The 11,720-nt window shown below is 37.4% G+C and overlaps 1 pseudogene; it reads left to right on the plus strand.

Moving 5' to 3' along the window:
- Positions 1–10,804: 10,804 nt before the first annotated feature.
- LOC138155729 (ATP synthase membrane subunit K, mitochondrial pseudogene) lies at positions 10,805–11,054 on the plus strand (annotated as a pseudogene).
- Positions 11,055–11,720: the final 666 nt, after the last annotated feature.

Below are 11,720 nucleotides of genomic sequence, written 5' to 3' on the forward strand. Positions count from 1 at the left end.
CTACTCACCTAAGACTTCTCATAATAATGTTGAACCACACACAAGCTTACTGAACTCTAGGGGACATAGCATGGTATTATGAAAAGAACTCTGGAGATTGTGAAATCCTAGCCATGTGACTTTAGGATAATCCCTTAGCCTCTTTGAGACTGAGTTTCCCTTTCTGTAAATGAAAGGATTAAGCAAGGTGATTACTGCAGTAGAGAGTGATTGATTTGAAGTCAGAGGACCTTAGACTGAATTGAGATTTTTCCACTTACCTATCTTTGTGGTATTGGGTAAGGCACTCAACATCTCTGGACCTCAGTTAATTCATCTGTAAGATAAACAAATGAGGCTAGATGACTTCTAAGGTCTCCTCAAGCCTTAAATCTATGATCCTATGATCACATGATCATCCAGCTCTGTCCTGAGATACATATTCCTTCCCAATCCTTTGCTTTTTCCCTCTCAACTCCCTTCACTATACCCAGAAATCACTGTTCAACTCAACTGATACATATGACAGAGAATTTGTTAATATGGTCCCTGCCATAGATAACTAAATACATTCTCTAGAACATAAAATTCTGGTTTCTCTAACCCAGACAAATAAACCAGGAACCATATCCTTGAATTGAATGCTCACTTTGACACATTTTTTTTCTTGTGAATCTGCCTTTTGATGTTGAAAGAAATGTTATAGTCCTCCTTTTTCCCTTGAACCCTCCCCTCCCTTGATGCACGACCTTGGACTAGTCACTGTACCTCTTTAAGTTTCATTTTACGTATCTGTTAAACATAAGTATGGTAATTTGAGGAAATGGGGAGGTGGAAAGGAGGAGGTCAGTGGTAGGTCTTTGACGAGACCATTAAGTTCCTTCCAGCTCTAAAATTCTATGTTCTGACACTATATTTTAAGGCCTCTTCCAGCTCAAGTATTTTGTGGTTATGTGGATATAGAGACTTTTGTAAAACTGGTTGTTATTTCAGTGATGGCTGAAAAGAAGTTAGAGGAAGGACACTGAAAAGAGACATTCATCATGCCCAGCAAACTAATGTTCACCTTCAATACCTAGAAAGATCTTTGCTCAGAGAAATAACATGTCTACCCACAAGACAGATGTAGGGAAGGGAAAGATGAGTGTCATTCACACCTAGATTGCTGTTTGTGAATTAAATAGGGTATGATACATTCATAAGCAAAGCAGGCAACTACCTTGGTGGCATGATTTGAGTTTTCTAAAGGTCTTCCTGACATCAGATCTTTTTTTCTTTCTCTCTTGCTTACTCTCTCTCTCTCTCTCTCTCTCTCTCTCTCTCTCTCTCTTTATCTCTTTCTTTCTCTCTCTCTCTCTCTCTCTCTCTCTCTCTCTCTCTCTCTCTCTCTCCCTTCCTTCCTTCCTTCCTTCCTTCCTTCCTTCCTTCCTTCCTTCCTCCCTTCCTCCCTCCCTCCCTCTCTCTCTGTCTCTCTGTCTCTCTCTCTCTGTCTCTCTCTCTCACACATACACACATACACACACACACACACACACCTGGCTGAGGACTTGAAATATACTCCTTGATCACTCTTTGGCATTAAAGATATTGAGGGCTCCTATGAAATGATACATTAAAACATTTCTAGACATTGATATCTAAAATTAATTAGTTTAACAGATGGCCATAACAGAGAATATTTGGGATTTTTTTGTCTTTTTTTTATCAGGAATAAGGAGTTATCCTTATTATGACCTGTGTAATAAGGCCTGTGTCCTACCTTTGTCAAATTTCATTTGGAGTATGGTGTATGAGGTGTTAAGAAAAGACTAGTACTGCCCTTTTTAGGGTTACTTTTCTGCCACCCAGATCCCACTTGTGTCTCCAAGAAGCTGTAACATAAGCAGTGGCTATACTCTGGTAAGACCATTTTGGCAGATGGGCGAACCCAGGTTATTAGTAATCAATGAGCCCCAAACCCATTCATAAGTTGGGGAGAGTGTACCCCAAACACATGAAGACATTATCAGCAGAATACTCAAATATGAACAACTTGTTCCAAAAGGCCATTGTGGGTAGAAGCAAATACTGTGGAATGCTTAGAGCTTGGTTAGAAATCAGAGATGCCAAGGTCAACTACTGCATTCTGAGCCATTGCCAGTCATCTTGACTTTTGTCTTGCCATTAAACTCCAATGACTCTGGAAAAGAAAGTGAGGCCAACAATTTCACACAATTCTGCTTCACTTAAATCTAATTTATGCATGAATCAAAAGACATCACCTGTTCTACCATTTTACCGTTTTTACTTAACTCAAAGCCCTGTGATGATGGGAAGTGACAAAGCAGCAGGTGTGAATACAATGGAAGTCACAACCCTGCAGATGGGCAGTCTAGGCCATAGCATCATCTTCTTACTGGACTGAAGCAACAGTGGAATTCAGCAGCTACCAGGGCATCTGAGCAGCCTTATTGAAGGACCACACTGTTTACTTACTGATATGAGGAAGAGGCTAGAAAGGGTGCCTTAAAATTTGTCTTTTTTACCTAACCTAACTCTGGCCTGTTTACCACAGGTATCCTCTCCTGTGGTTGAAACACACACACAAAAAAAATGCGTACAAAAACTTTTGTGAAGATGATTCTACTTACCATTAGTAAATGGAATTTATTTATCCTTATGGAAAACACACAATCCATCAGACATGAGAAAGGAACAGCTCTTACTGTGAGAGAACTCAGCTAGTATAACATACAAATAGCAGCCCTGAATGAAACAAAGTTAGTAAATGAAGACCAACTTACTGTAGTTGGAGCTGGTTATGTCTCTTTTTTTTTCTGGAGCAACTTCAGTTATGAGGAGCACCATGAAGCTGTCATAGGTTTCACAATCAGATCAAATCTAGTCAACAAGCTTGTATGCCTCCCGAAGGACTGAATGATAGGCTCATGAATATGCCACTTGAAGGAAGGTGCTATGCCACCATCAGAAGCACTTATGCTCTCCCCATGGTGATCTCTGATGAAGTCAAAGAAAAAATGTATGCAAACTTAGTGACCTTTATCACCAAGATGTTGAGAAAGATAAGTTTGTAACTCTGGATGACTTTAATGACAGAATAGGAATAACCTATTAGATATTGCAGGGAATCCTTGAGAGGAATAGAGTCAAAATCAGCAACAGCAATGGTCACTTACTACTGAAGATTCATGTGTTTCAGAAACTTCTCATCACTAAAACTGTCTTCAATTTACCTAAATGCAATAAAACGTCATGGATGTATCCTTGCAGCAAACATTAGCATTTAATAGACTGCATCACTGTAAAGAAACACACAGAAGGTGAGAGTGATGAAAGTGATATGTGGGGCAGAGTGCTGGACTGATTATAGACTTAACCTTCCCAAAATTCAACAGAAGCATAGGCCCTAAGACAAAACAGTAATGAGAAGACTTAATTTCAATAGATTAGAGGGCTTCTCTGTTCATGAACAGTTTGTTGCTACAGTGGAGAGAAAGCCGAGTCAACACATAGTTAGCAACAGTGGAGTAGAAAAAGAGGGGGAAGTTTTCAGAGATTTGGTTTTACCAGCATATAGTTTATCTGTCTCTAAGAAGGCAGTGTTTAACTCCATCAAATGTAAAATGCAAGCAAAGCTAAGAGAAATGCAAGATTTGGGGCTTGGTAAGAAGAAAGATAAAATTTGGTTTTATGATGATAGTAACAATCCAAAGTGCCTTTTTTTTATTCCATGAAGGCTATTTATGGCCCAAAGACCTACTGCACATCTCAATTAGTGTTCATGGAGCCACATTAATTAGTGATAAGGATATGATCCTGAAAATATGAACTGAACAGTTTCCATAATGTTGTCAATGGACTGTCATCAATTAATGCTGAAGACATTGATGGTTTACTTCTATCAAGCCGTCTCTAACCAAACTTACAAATGAAGAAGAGGTTTTGAATGCCATTAGTCTCCTCTCATGTGACAAAACACCTGGTCCTGATTCTATTCCTACAGAGATTTGCAAGGAAGGGGGCCCATTACTCATATGAAAGGTGGCTGGAATCTTCTGGGTTATTTGGAAAGAGGAGGTTATTCCCCAGAAGTTCAAGGATACCTCCATTGTCCATTTTTATAAATGAAAAGGAAATAGACTTTCCTGTGATCATCATGTGGGGATCTCCCTCTTAGTCATTGTTAATGATATTCTTGCCAGAGTCCTGCTTAATAGGCTAATCTTTCACCTGGAAGATGGTGTGGTCATCGACCTGAGAATCAGTATGGCTTCAGAAAAGGTTAAGGAATGATCAATATGGTGTTAAATACCTTATAACTCCAGGATAAATGCCAGGAATAGAACAGAGGTATGTAAACAATGTTTGTTGATCTGACCAAGGTCTTTGATACTGTCAGTCACAAGTTTTGCGGAACATCATGGCAAAATTTGGTTGTCCAGAGAAGTTCATCAGGATTGTATGTCAGTTTCATGATGACATACTTTCACAGGTTCTGGATAATGAACAATGCTCTCTAACTTTCCCATTCACCAATGGAGTGAACCATGGTTGTTTATTTGCTCACAAGCTTTTTAATGTGATGTTTTCAGCAATGTTTTCAGACATATTCAAGGAGGATGAAAATGTCCATCAAAGTGAGCTGCCACACTAATGGTGCATGATTTAACCTGAAAAGGCTACATACAATCCAAGTGGAGGGTGAGTTGGCACATGACTTTTTGTTCACAGATGATTGTGCATTAAATGTAGCCTCTGAGTTGAGATTCAAGAGAGCATGGATTGGTTCCCTATCATTTGTGCTAATTTGGTCTGACAGTTAAATCCAAGAAAACACAGGTTTTCCATCAGCCAGCACTGTGTCATCCATATGTGGAACCATCAGTAATAGCAAATGGAGAAATTTTGAATTCTGTGGATAAGTTCACTTACCTTAGCAGTTAACTTTCAAGGAATGTCCACATAAATTATAGAATTGTCACATGCATTGCTAGTGTTTAGGAATCTCTGAAGTTAAGTGTGGGAGAGAAAAGGCATTAGGATATTTACTAAAATGAAGGTCTTCAAGAGCCATTGTGCTGACTTCATTGTTGTATGCCTATGAAACCTGGACAGCTTACCAGTCCCATGCTGTTATGGGAATGGGAATTTAAGATCTTACCTGACCCTAGGCCCTTTGATAGGCTTAAGTACACCTGGAGCCTGTGGTGGGAGGCTATGTTTTCAGGAATGCTTTTTGATTGGGCAGTGGGTGAAGAGGGTTGTTACATTCTCTGAGCCAGGAGAAGGCTATATAAACCCTGATGTGAGGCTTTGTTTTGGGGCTCACTTTGAGAAGTGTTGTGTGATTTGACCAGACAAGACTCTGGGCAGCCATTGAGCCCTCTAGCTTTGAAAACCCAGATGTTGGTGCTTCCCTCTCTGGTGACTATTACTAGTTATAGATGTAATGGTCAGACAGTTGGAGGCCTGTCTGCTTGATCTGTTTCTCTGTCTTCTTGTAACTTCTGCTTGTAACTTGTTTGTATTCTCTGACGTTCAGGGTGCTGACCTTTTCCCCTGAACTAGGTAAATGAAATATGTTTGATTAAAGCAATATTGTTAACCCATTTGAGTTGCTTTCCTTTGGAAGAGGAGGGAAAAGGTAGCACTATAAGCCACACTTTAGCATCTACATGTCTTTTTTTTTTCCTTCCTTCTTTTCCAGTAAGTTCATATTCCAAAAGTATTGGCATAATACTTTTGATCTACCTTGGTCTCTGTGAAAATTTTATTACCATATATTCTTCTGTTGGAGAATAGTAGGGTGATGAATGAAAAGTTCAAGAAACTTAGTTTCTAGGTAATTGACAATTTTATTAATTATGGCTAGCAAATAATTAATAAAAGGATGGTCATTTGGTTGTCTCACATAAGCCAAAGATTAATCATGGAGGCCTCTCAACAATTATATGCCTTTGAAAAAGTAGGTGTTACCAACAGGTGGCAGTTGACTCTGATTGGTTACCAATTAATGAGAGAATGAATATTATGATAGGTGAACCTAGACTAATGAGGGACTGGGAGATTGACTTTGTTTATGTCACTCTTAGTCCTCTCTACTCAGACCACTTGGCAATCTAAAAAAAGGGATCTACCTCCCACCCAAGCTTCCCTGAGTAGAACACAATGGGCCTGAATTCACCTAGCTTAGACTTTTCTTCCTAACGTTTTCTTGTGGAGCAGAGTAACAATTCCACATAGATTAGATAATCTAAGTGTGGTAAATTTTGGGGGCAAAGTCAGTAATGTCCTTCAAAAATTGGTTGTATTAATCAACATGGGTTTATTTCTGAATAAGGAAATGTAAAGAAAAAATATTACTCTCAATTAATAATTGGTTATTAATGTAAGAGAGAAATAATCATTTCTCTCAGTAGTAAAAACTACTACTGGAGCTGAATCATAAAGACTTTGATATGGATCCTGCTTTACTACCATTATGAAACTGGGTAAATCCCTTAACCCATTAACTTTAAGACTTTATTACTTTATCTTTGTTTATTTATTTCTTTATCTGTAAAATGATATAATAATGCCTATAGTATTTGCCTCAACATTATCGTGGAGCTCTAATAAGACAATGTGTGTAAATTACAAGCCTTAAAGTGTTGCATGAATAAACTATTATTACTATTATTATTATTTTTCAATAGGGTTCAGATAGAAACAGTCCAAGGATAAGTCACTATATTGCTATCATCATTTTATGGTTGAGATTTTATGGGTCATTATAAATATATATGTAAACATTTTATAGTTGAATTAGAGTACTACTATGTACACTCATCCTTTGTAGGCTCACTGACAGCATGCTCAGTACAGCTCCAGTGTCTGGAAAGCTCTTCCTCCCTACCTCTATTGCTTACCCATCTATGGTGTCCACCTGTTACCCTTCTCTCACCTATGGCTCCAAAAAGCTATAGCCTGTGCAGCAGTCACACACCCATGCTCAGCCTGGAAGCAGCTAGACTCATCTTCCTGAGTTTAAATATGGACCCAGACATTTACAACTGTGTGACATTGGGCAAATCACTTAATCTCTGTCTCTCTTAGTATTTTCTGCTATAAATGGTGATCATAATAGCAAGTACTTCCCAGAGTTGGTGTGAGGATCAAGTAAAATAATATTTGAAAGGCACAGAGCATAGTACCTGGCACATAGTACTTAATAAATGTTTGTTTCCCTCTCTGTTGTTTTCCTCTCTGAGTCTCAGATTCTTCAAGTGGAAAATTGGAGAATAGCTGCGATAATCCCCAAGATCCTCTCTGATTCTATGATCAGAAGCATGAGGTAAAAGAGAGTGGGAAGCAGAACTGATTGCACTACTGGCACATGGAGGAAACAAGTGGATGTGAAGGGAGTTGGATGTGGGAGAGGAAAACATTAGCAAAACACTGTAGTAGAGGCAGGGAACATTACTCTAGGAGAACTTTGGAAAGAAGGTACCATCTACCCAGTTATAGAAGGTGAATCCCCATTTGGACAGCTCTATGAACTAGACCTAATATCAAGAGAAGACTGACTTTGATTCCTGCTTTTGATAGATGCTAGTTATGTCACACCAAGCAAGTGGCTTACTCTATCTGTGCCTTAGTTTGGATAACTAAGGGAAGATAATAGCCCTAGTACCTAAATAATAGCTGTGACCAGTAACCAATCATTGAACCTCTCTAAGCTTCACTTTTTGAATCTGTAATCAGAAGCTAATAGTACCTGCAGTACCTATCAGAGGAGATGGTTGTATGGAAAGCTCTTTGTAAAACATCAAATAATCAAATAAACATGAACATTCTCCAACAGAATATAAGCTCCTTAAATATAGGACTGTTTGGGGTTTTGCTTTTGTATCTCCAATGTCTGACATAGTATTGGCAGGCACATAATAAATAAATAGTATATACTTGAATTAAATTCCTTACTCATACCCTTCTCTTTTGCCCCTTCTCTCATTAAATACAGGATCATACATTTAGAGCTGAAAAGCTAGCTTAAACATCACTGCATCCAGTCTCCTCATTTTACAGATGAGGAAATTAAGGCTTAAGAAAAAGAAATGATTTACCCAAAGACATATATGTAGAAATTCACAAAGCTGAGATTACACAGAAGGCACAGATATCCCAAGAAAATACCTCCTTGGTCAATAAAACAAATTGCAAAGGGAACAATCTAGAGGAAGGGAAAAGAAGGGAAAGACTAATTCCTTCCTTTGACTCCAGGTAGGTTTAAATGAAATTCTTTGAAAATTTTAAATTGCTGTCAATATAAGATAATATTTTTTAAATAGCCACTATTAATATCATTGATTATAAACCTGATTAGGTGAAATTACCTAGAATGATTGTAGTAGGATGTAATCCAAACAATTTCTGGCAGCCTATTGTCCCATTTAATTAGACTACAGCAAATGATAACCTCACACTAAAAACCAGTCAGCATGAGGCTCATACCAATCGAGTACCTGAATGTTCTAAGAGGCTGCCAGCTTGTGACCATTTTTACCATGTTTCATTTTCTGTGCAGTTTATTCATTCTTGCATTTATGTGTAGAAAAGCAAATTATATGTAGTATAGACTTAGACAACCATCTGGAGCATTGAAAAGTTAAGTGACTTGCCCAAATTCACATGTCTAGTAGATGTCAGAGTCAGAGGTAGGTATTTTATCTTCTATGCAATGCTAACAAAAAGAAAGGGATGAAGAAAGAAAGAAAGACAGAAAGGAAGGAAGGAAGGAAGGAAGGAAGGAAGGAAGGAAGGAAGGAAGGAAGGAAGGAAGGAAGGAAGGAAGGAAGGAAGGAAGGAAGGATGGGAGGGAGGGAGGAAGGGAGGAAGGAAGGAAAGAAAAGCAGTGGAGAGGGAGGGAGAGAAAATTGTTCTTAGACTATAAATTCTTTTTAAGGGAAACACAAAACAATGTTTACCATCTAGACATTTATTTGAAACTTACATATTCACTGAGAAAGGGGAATGCTGGGAAGCCCACAGGGAAGAGAATGCTGTAAACACTAGATTTAGAGAATAGTAAACATAGGTTATTTAAAAGAGGCAGAAGATTTATACATCAGTGACGAATACCTCATCACAAAAGACAAGAGAGAGTAATATAGACCCTGATTCCTACAAAAAAACAGGTTTAGTTTCAACTTTAGTAACCCAAGAATTTCAAAAGTATCTTCCTGGTGACAATATAAAATCCCCTTCCTTTGCTATTCTTACCTCAAACCAACACATTTACTAATACATCCACTTGAACACAACCAAAATTTATTAAGTGCTAACATATGCAAGGCACATCCTAAGTGCAAGGGATAGAAAAAAATGAAATGATTCCTTGTTACAGAGCTTAAATTCTCCTGGGGACCTACAACTTGAAGAGGGGCAATGCATTAAATTTGGAGCAGGGGGAGAGCATCAGGAAAGGCTTTCTAGGAGGAGAAATCATCTGAAATGTAGAGTAAATTAGGACTGAGAAGTGATGTTGGTAGACAGCTGGTGAAGCAGTACATATGGCATCATATTTGGAGTTAGAAAAAGCTACATTTCAATATGGCCTTAGACACCTACTAGTTATGTAACCCTGGGCAAGTCCCTTAACCAACTTCTGCCTTAATTTTCTCATCAGTCAAATGGAGATCATTATAATATCTAATCTCATGAAGTTCTAAGGAGGATAAATGAGATATTACTTGCAAAGTGTTTTGCAAAATTTTATTTGCTATATTAATACAAGATATTATTATTATTAAATACATTACAGGAACTGGCAATAGCACACACAAAGCAACAAATATGAGAGGTAAAGTCAAACAAGTAAGAGGCAGTTATTTTTCTCATTTTTAAAAATTTTTATTTAGTAGTTTATTTTAATTTTAGCCCAATTATATGAAAAAACAATTATAACACTCATTTTTAAAACTTTCAGTTCCAAATTCTCTACCTTCCTTGCCAGCCCCTTACTGAGAAGTCAAATAATTTGATATAGGTTATACATTTGTAGTCACTCAAAGCACTTCCATAATAGTCTTGTTGTGAAAGAATAATCATATTTCGCTCCATTTATTCTATTTACATTTATCCTATTCTTTCTCTAGTTTCACCCAGTCCCTCCTCAAAATTATTTTGCTTCTAACTATCCTCTCCCCCAATCTACTCACCATTCTATCACCCCCTGCTTCTCTTATCCGTTCCGCCCCCTACTTTCCTTTAGGGTAATACAGATTTCTATACCCATTTGAGTGTGTATGTTATTATTATTATTATTATTATTATTATTATTATTATTAACTTTCAGCCAATTCTAATGAGAAAAAGGTTCACTTTCTCCCCTTCACCTCCCCCTCTTAATTCCAATGTAAAAGCTTTTTCTTGCCTCTTTTATGTGAGATAATTGTACCCATTCTATGCCCCCCTTTCTCTTTCCCCTAGTACATTACTCCCTCACCTTTTAATTTTATTTTTTAGTTATCATCCCTTCATATTCAACTCACACCTTGTGCCCTTTCTCTCTATATAGATAGATAGATATACATATAGATATGTATATATAAAGATGTATATGTATGTATATATATATATATTCCTTCTAACTAATTAATAATGAGAAAGGTTCTATGAGTTACAAATATCTTTCTATGTGGGAATAGAAATTCTTTAACTTTAATAAATTTCTTATGATTCCTCTTTCCTGTTTACCTTTTCATACTTCTCTTGAGTCTTGTATTTGAAAGTCAAATGTTCTATTTAGCCCTGGTATTTTTTCAAGACTGCACAAAATTGGGCAGCGGACAGTGAAGGGCAGTGGTTGCGGCGGCTTCTGGGGTCGGGATTTCAGTTATGGCAGGTCCAGAATCTGACAGTCAGTATCAATTCACTGGTTTTAAGAAATACTTCAATTCATACACCCTTAATGGCAGAAAGAATTATATACTGGCCACTTATGGAGGAATCACTTTGCTCATACTGTACTTCAAAGCAAGGTCTAAAAAAAATCCAGCTGTGAAAGAAACATAAAACAGTATGTGTGTGTGTGTGTGTGTGTGTGTGTGTGTGTGTGTGTGTGTGTGTGTGTATACTTTGTCAATCATCAAGTTTCCTGGCTAAAGTACCTGCTGTCAATTTAACATGTGATCTACAGTTCTTGAAATAAAACATGAACTCAGAAAAAAAAAGAAAAAACGACTGCACAAAATTCCTCTATCTCATTGAATATCCATTTTTCCCTTCATGGATTAGACTGAGGTTTTCTTGGTGGGTTATTCTTAGTTGTAATCCTAGCTCTTTTGTTTGCCCTCTGAAATATCATATTCCAAGCCCTCTGATCCTATAATGTAAAAGCTACTAAATCTTGTGTTATCCTGACTGTGGCTCCATCATGTGTGAATTGTTTCTTTCTGGATGCTTGAAATATTTTCTCCTTTACCTGGGACCTCTGGACTTGACTACAATATTCCTGGGAGTCTTCATATAGGTATTTCTTTCAGGAGGTGATCAGTGGATTATTTCAATTTCTATTTTACTCTATTGTTCTAGAATATCATGACAATTTCACTTGATAATTTCTTAAAAGATTATGTCTAGTATTTTTTATATCATGTCTTTCAGGTGGTCCAATAATTTTTAAATTCTCTCTACTGAGGCTATTTCCCAGAACAGTGGGTTTTTTTTCCAATGAAATATTTCAAATTGTCTTTTATATT

The sequence above is a fragment of the Petaurus breviceps genome, unplaced genomic scaffold (genome assembly GCF_028583685.1).
Source record: "Petaurus breviceps papuanus isolate PSGF00001 unplaced genomic scaffold, PetGlider_PUasm1.0 98, whole genome shotgun sequence".
NCBI lineage: Eukaryota > Metazoa > Chordata > Mammalia > Diprotodontia > Petauridae > Petaurus > Petaurus breviceps.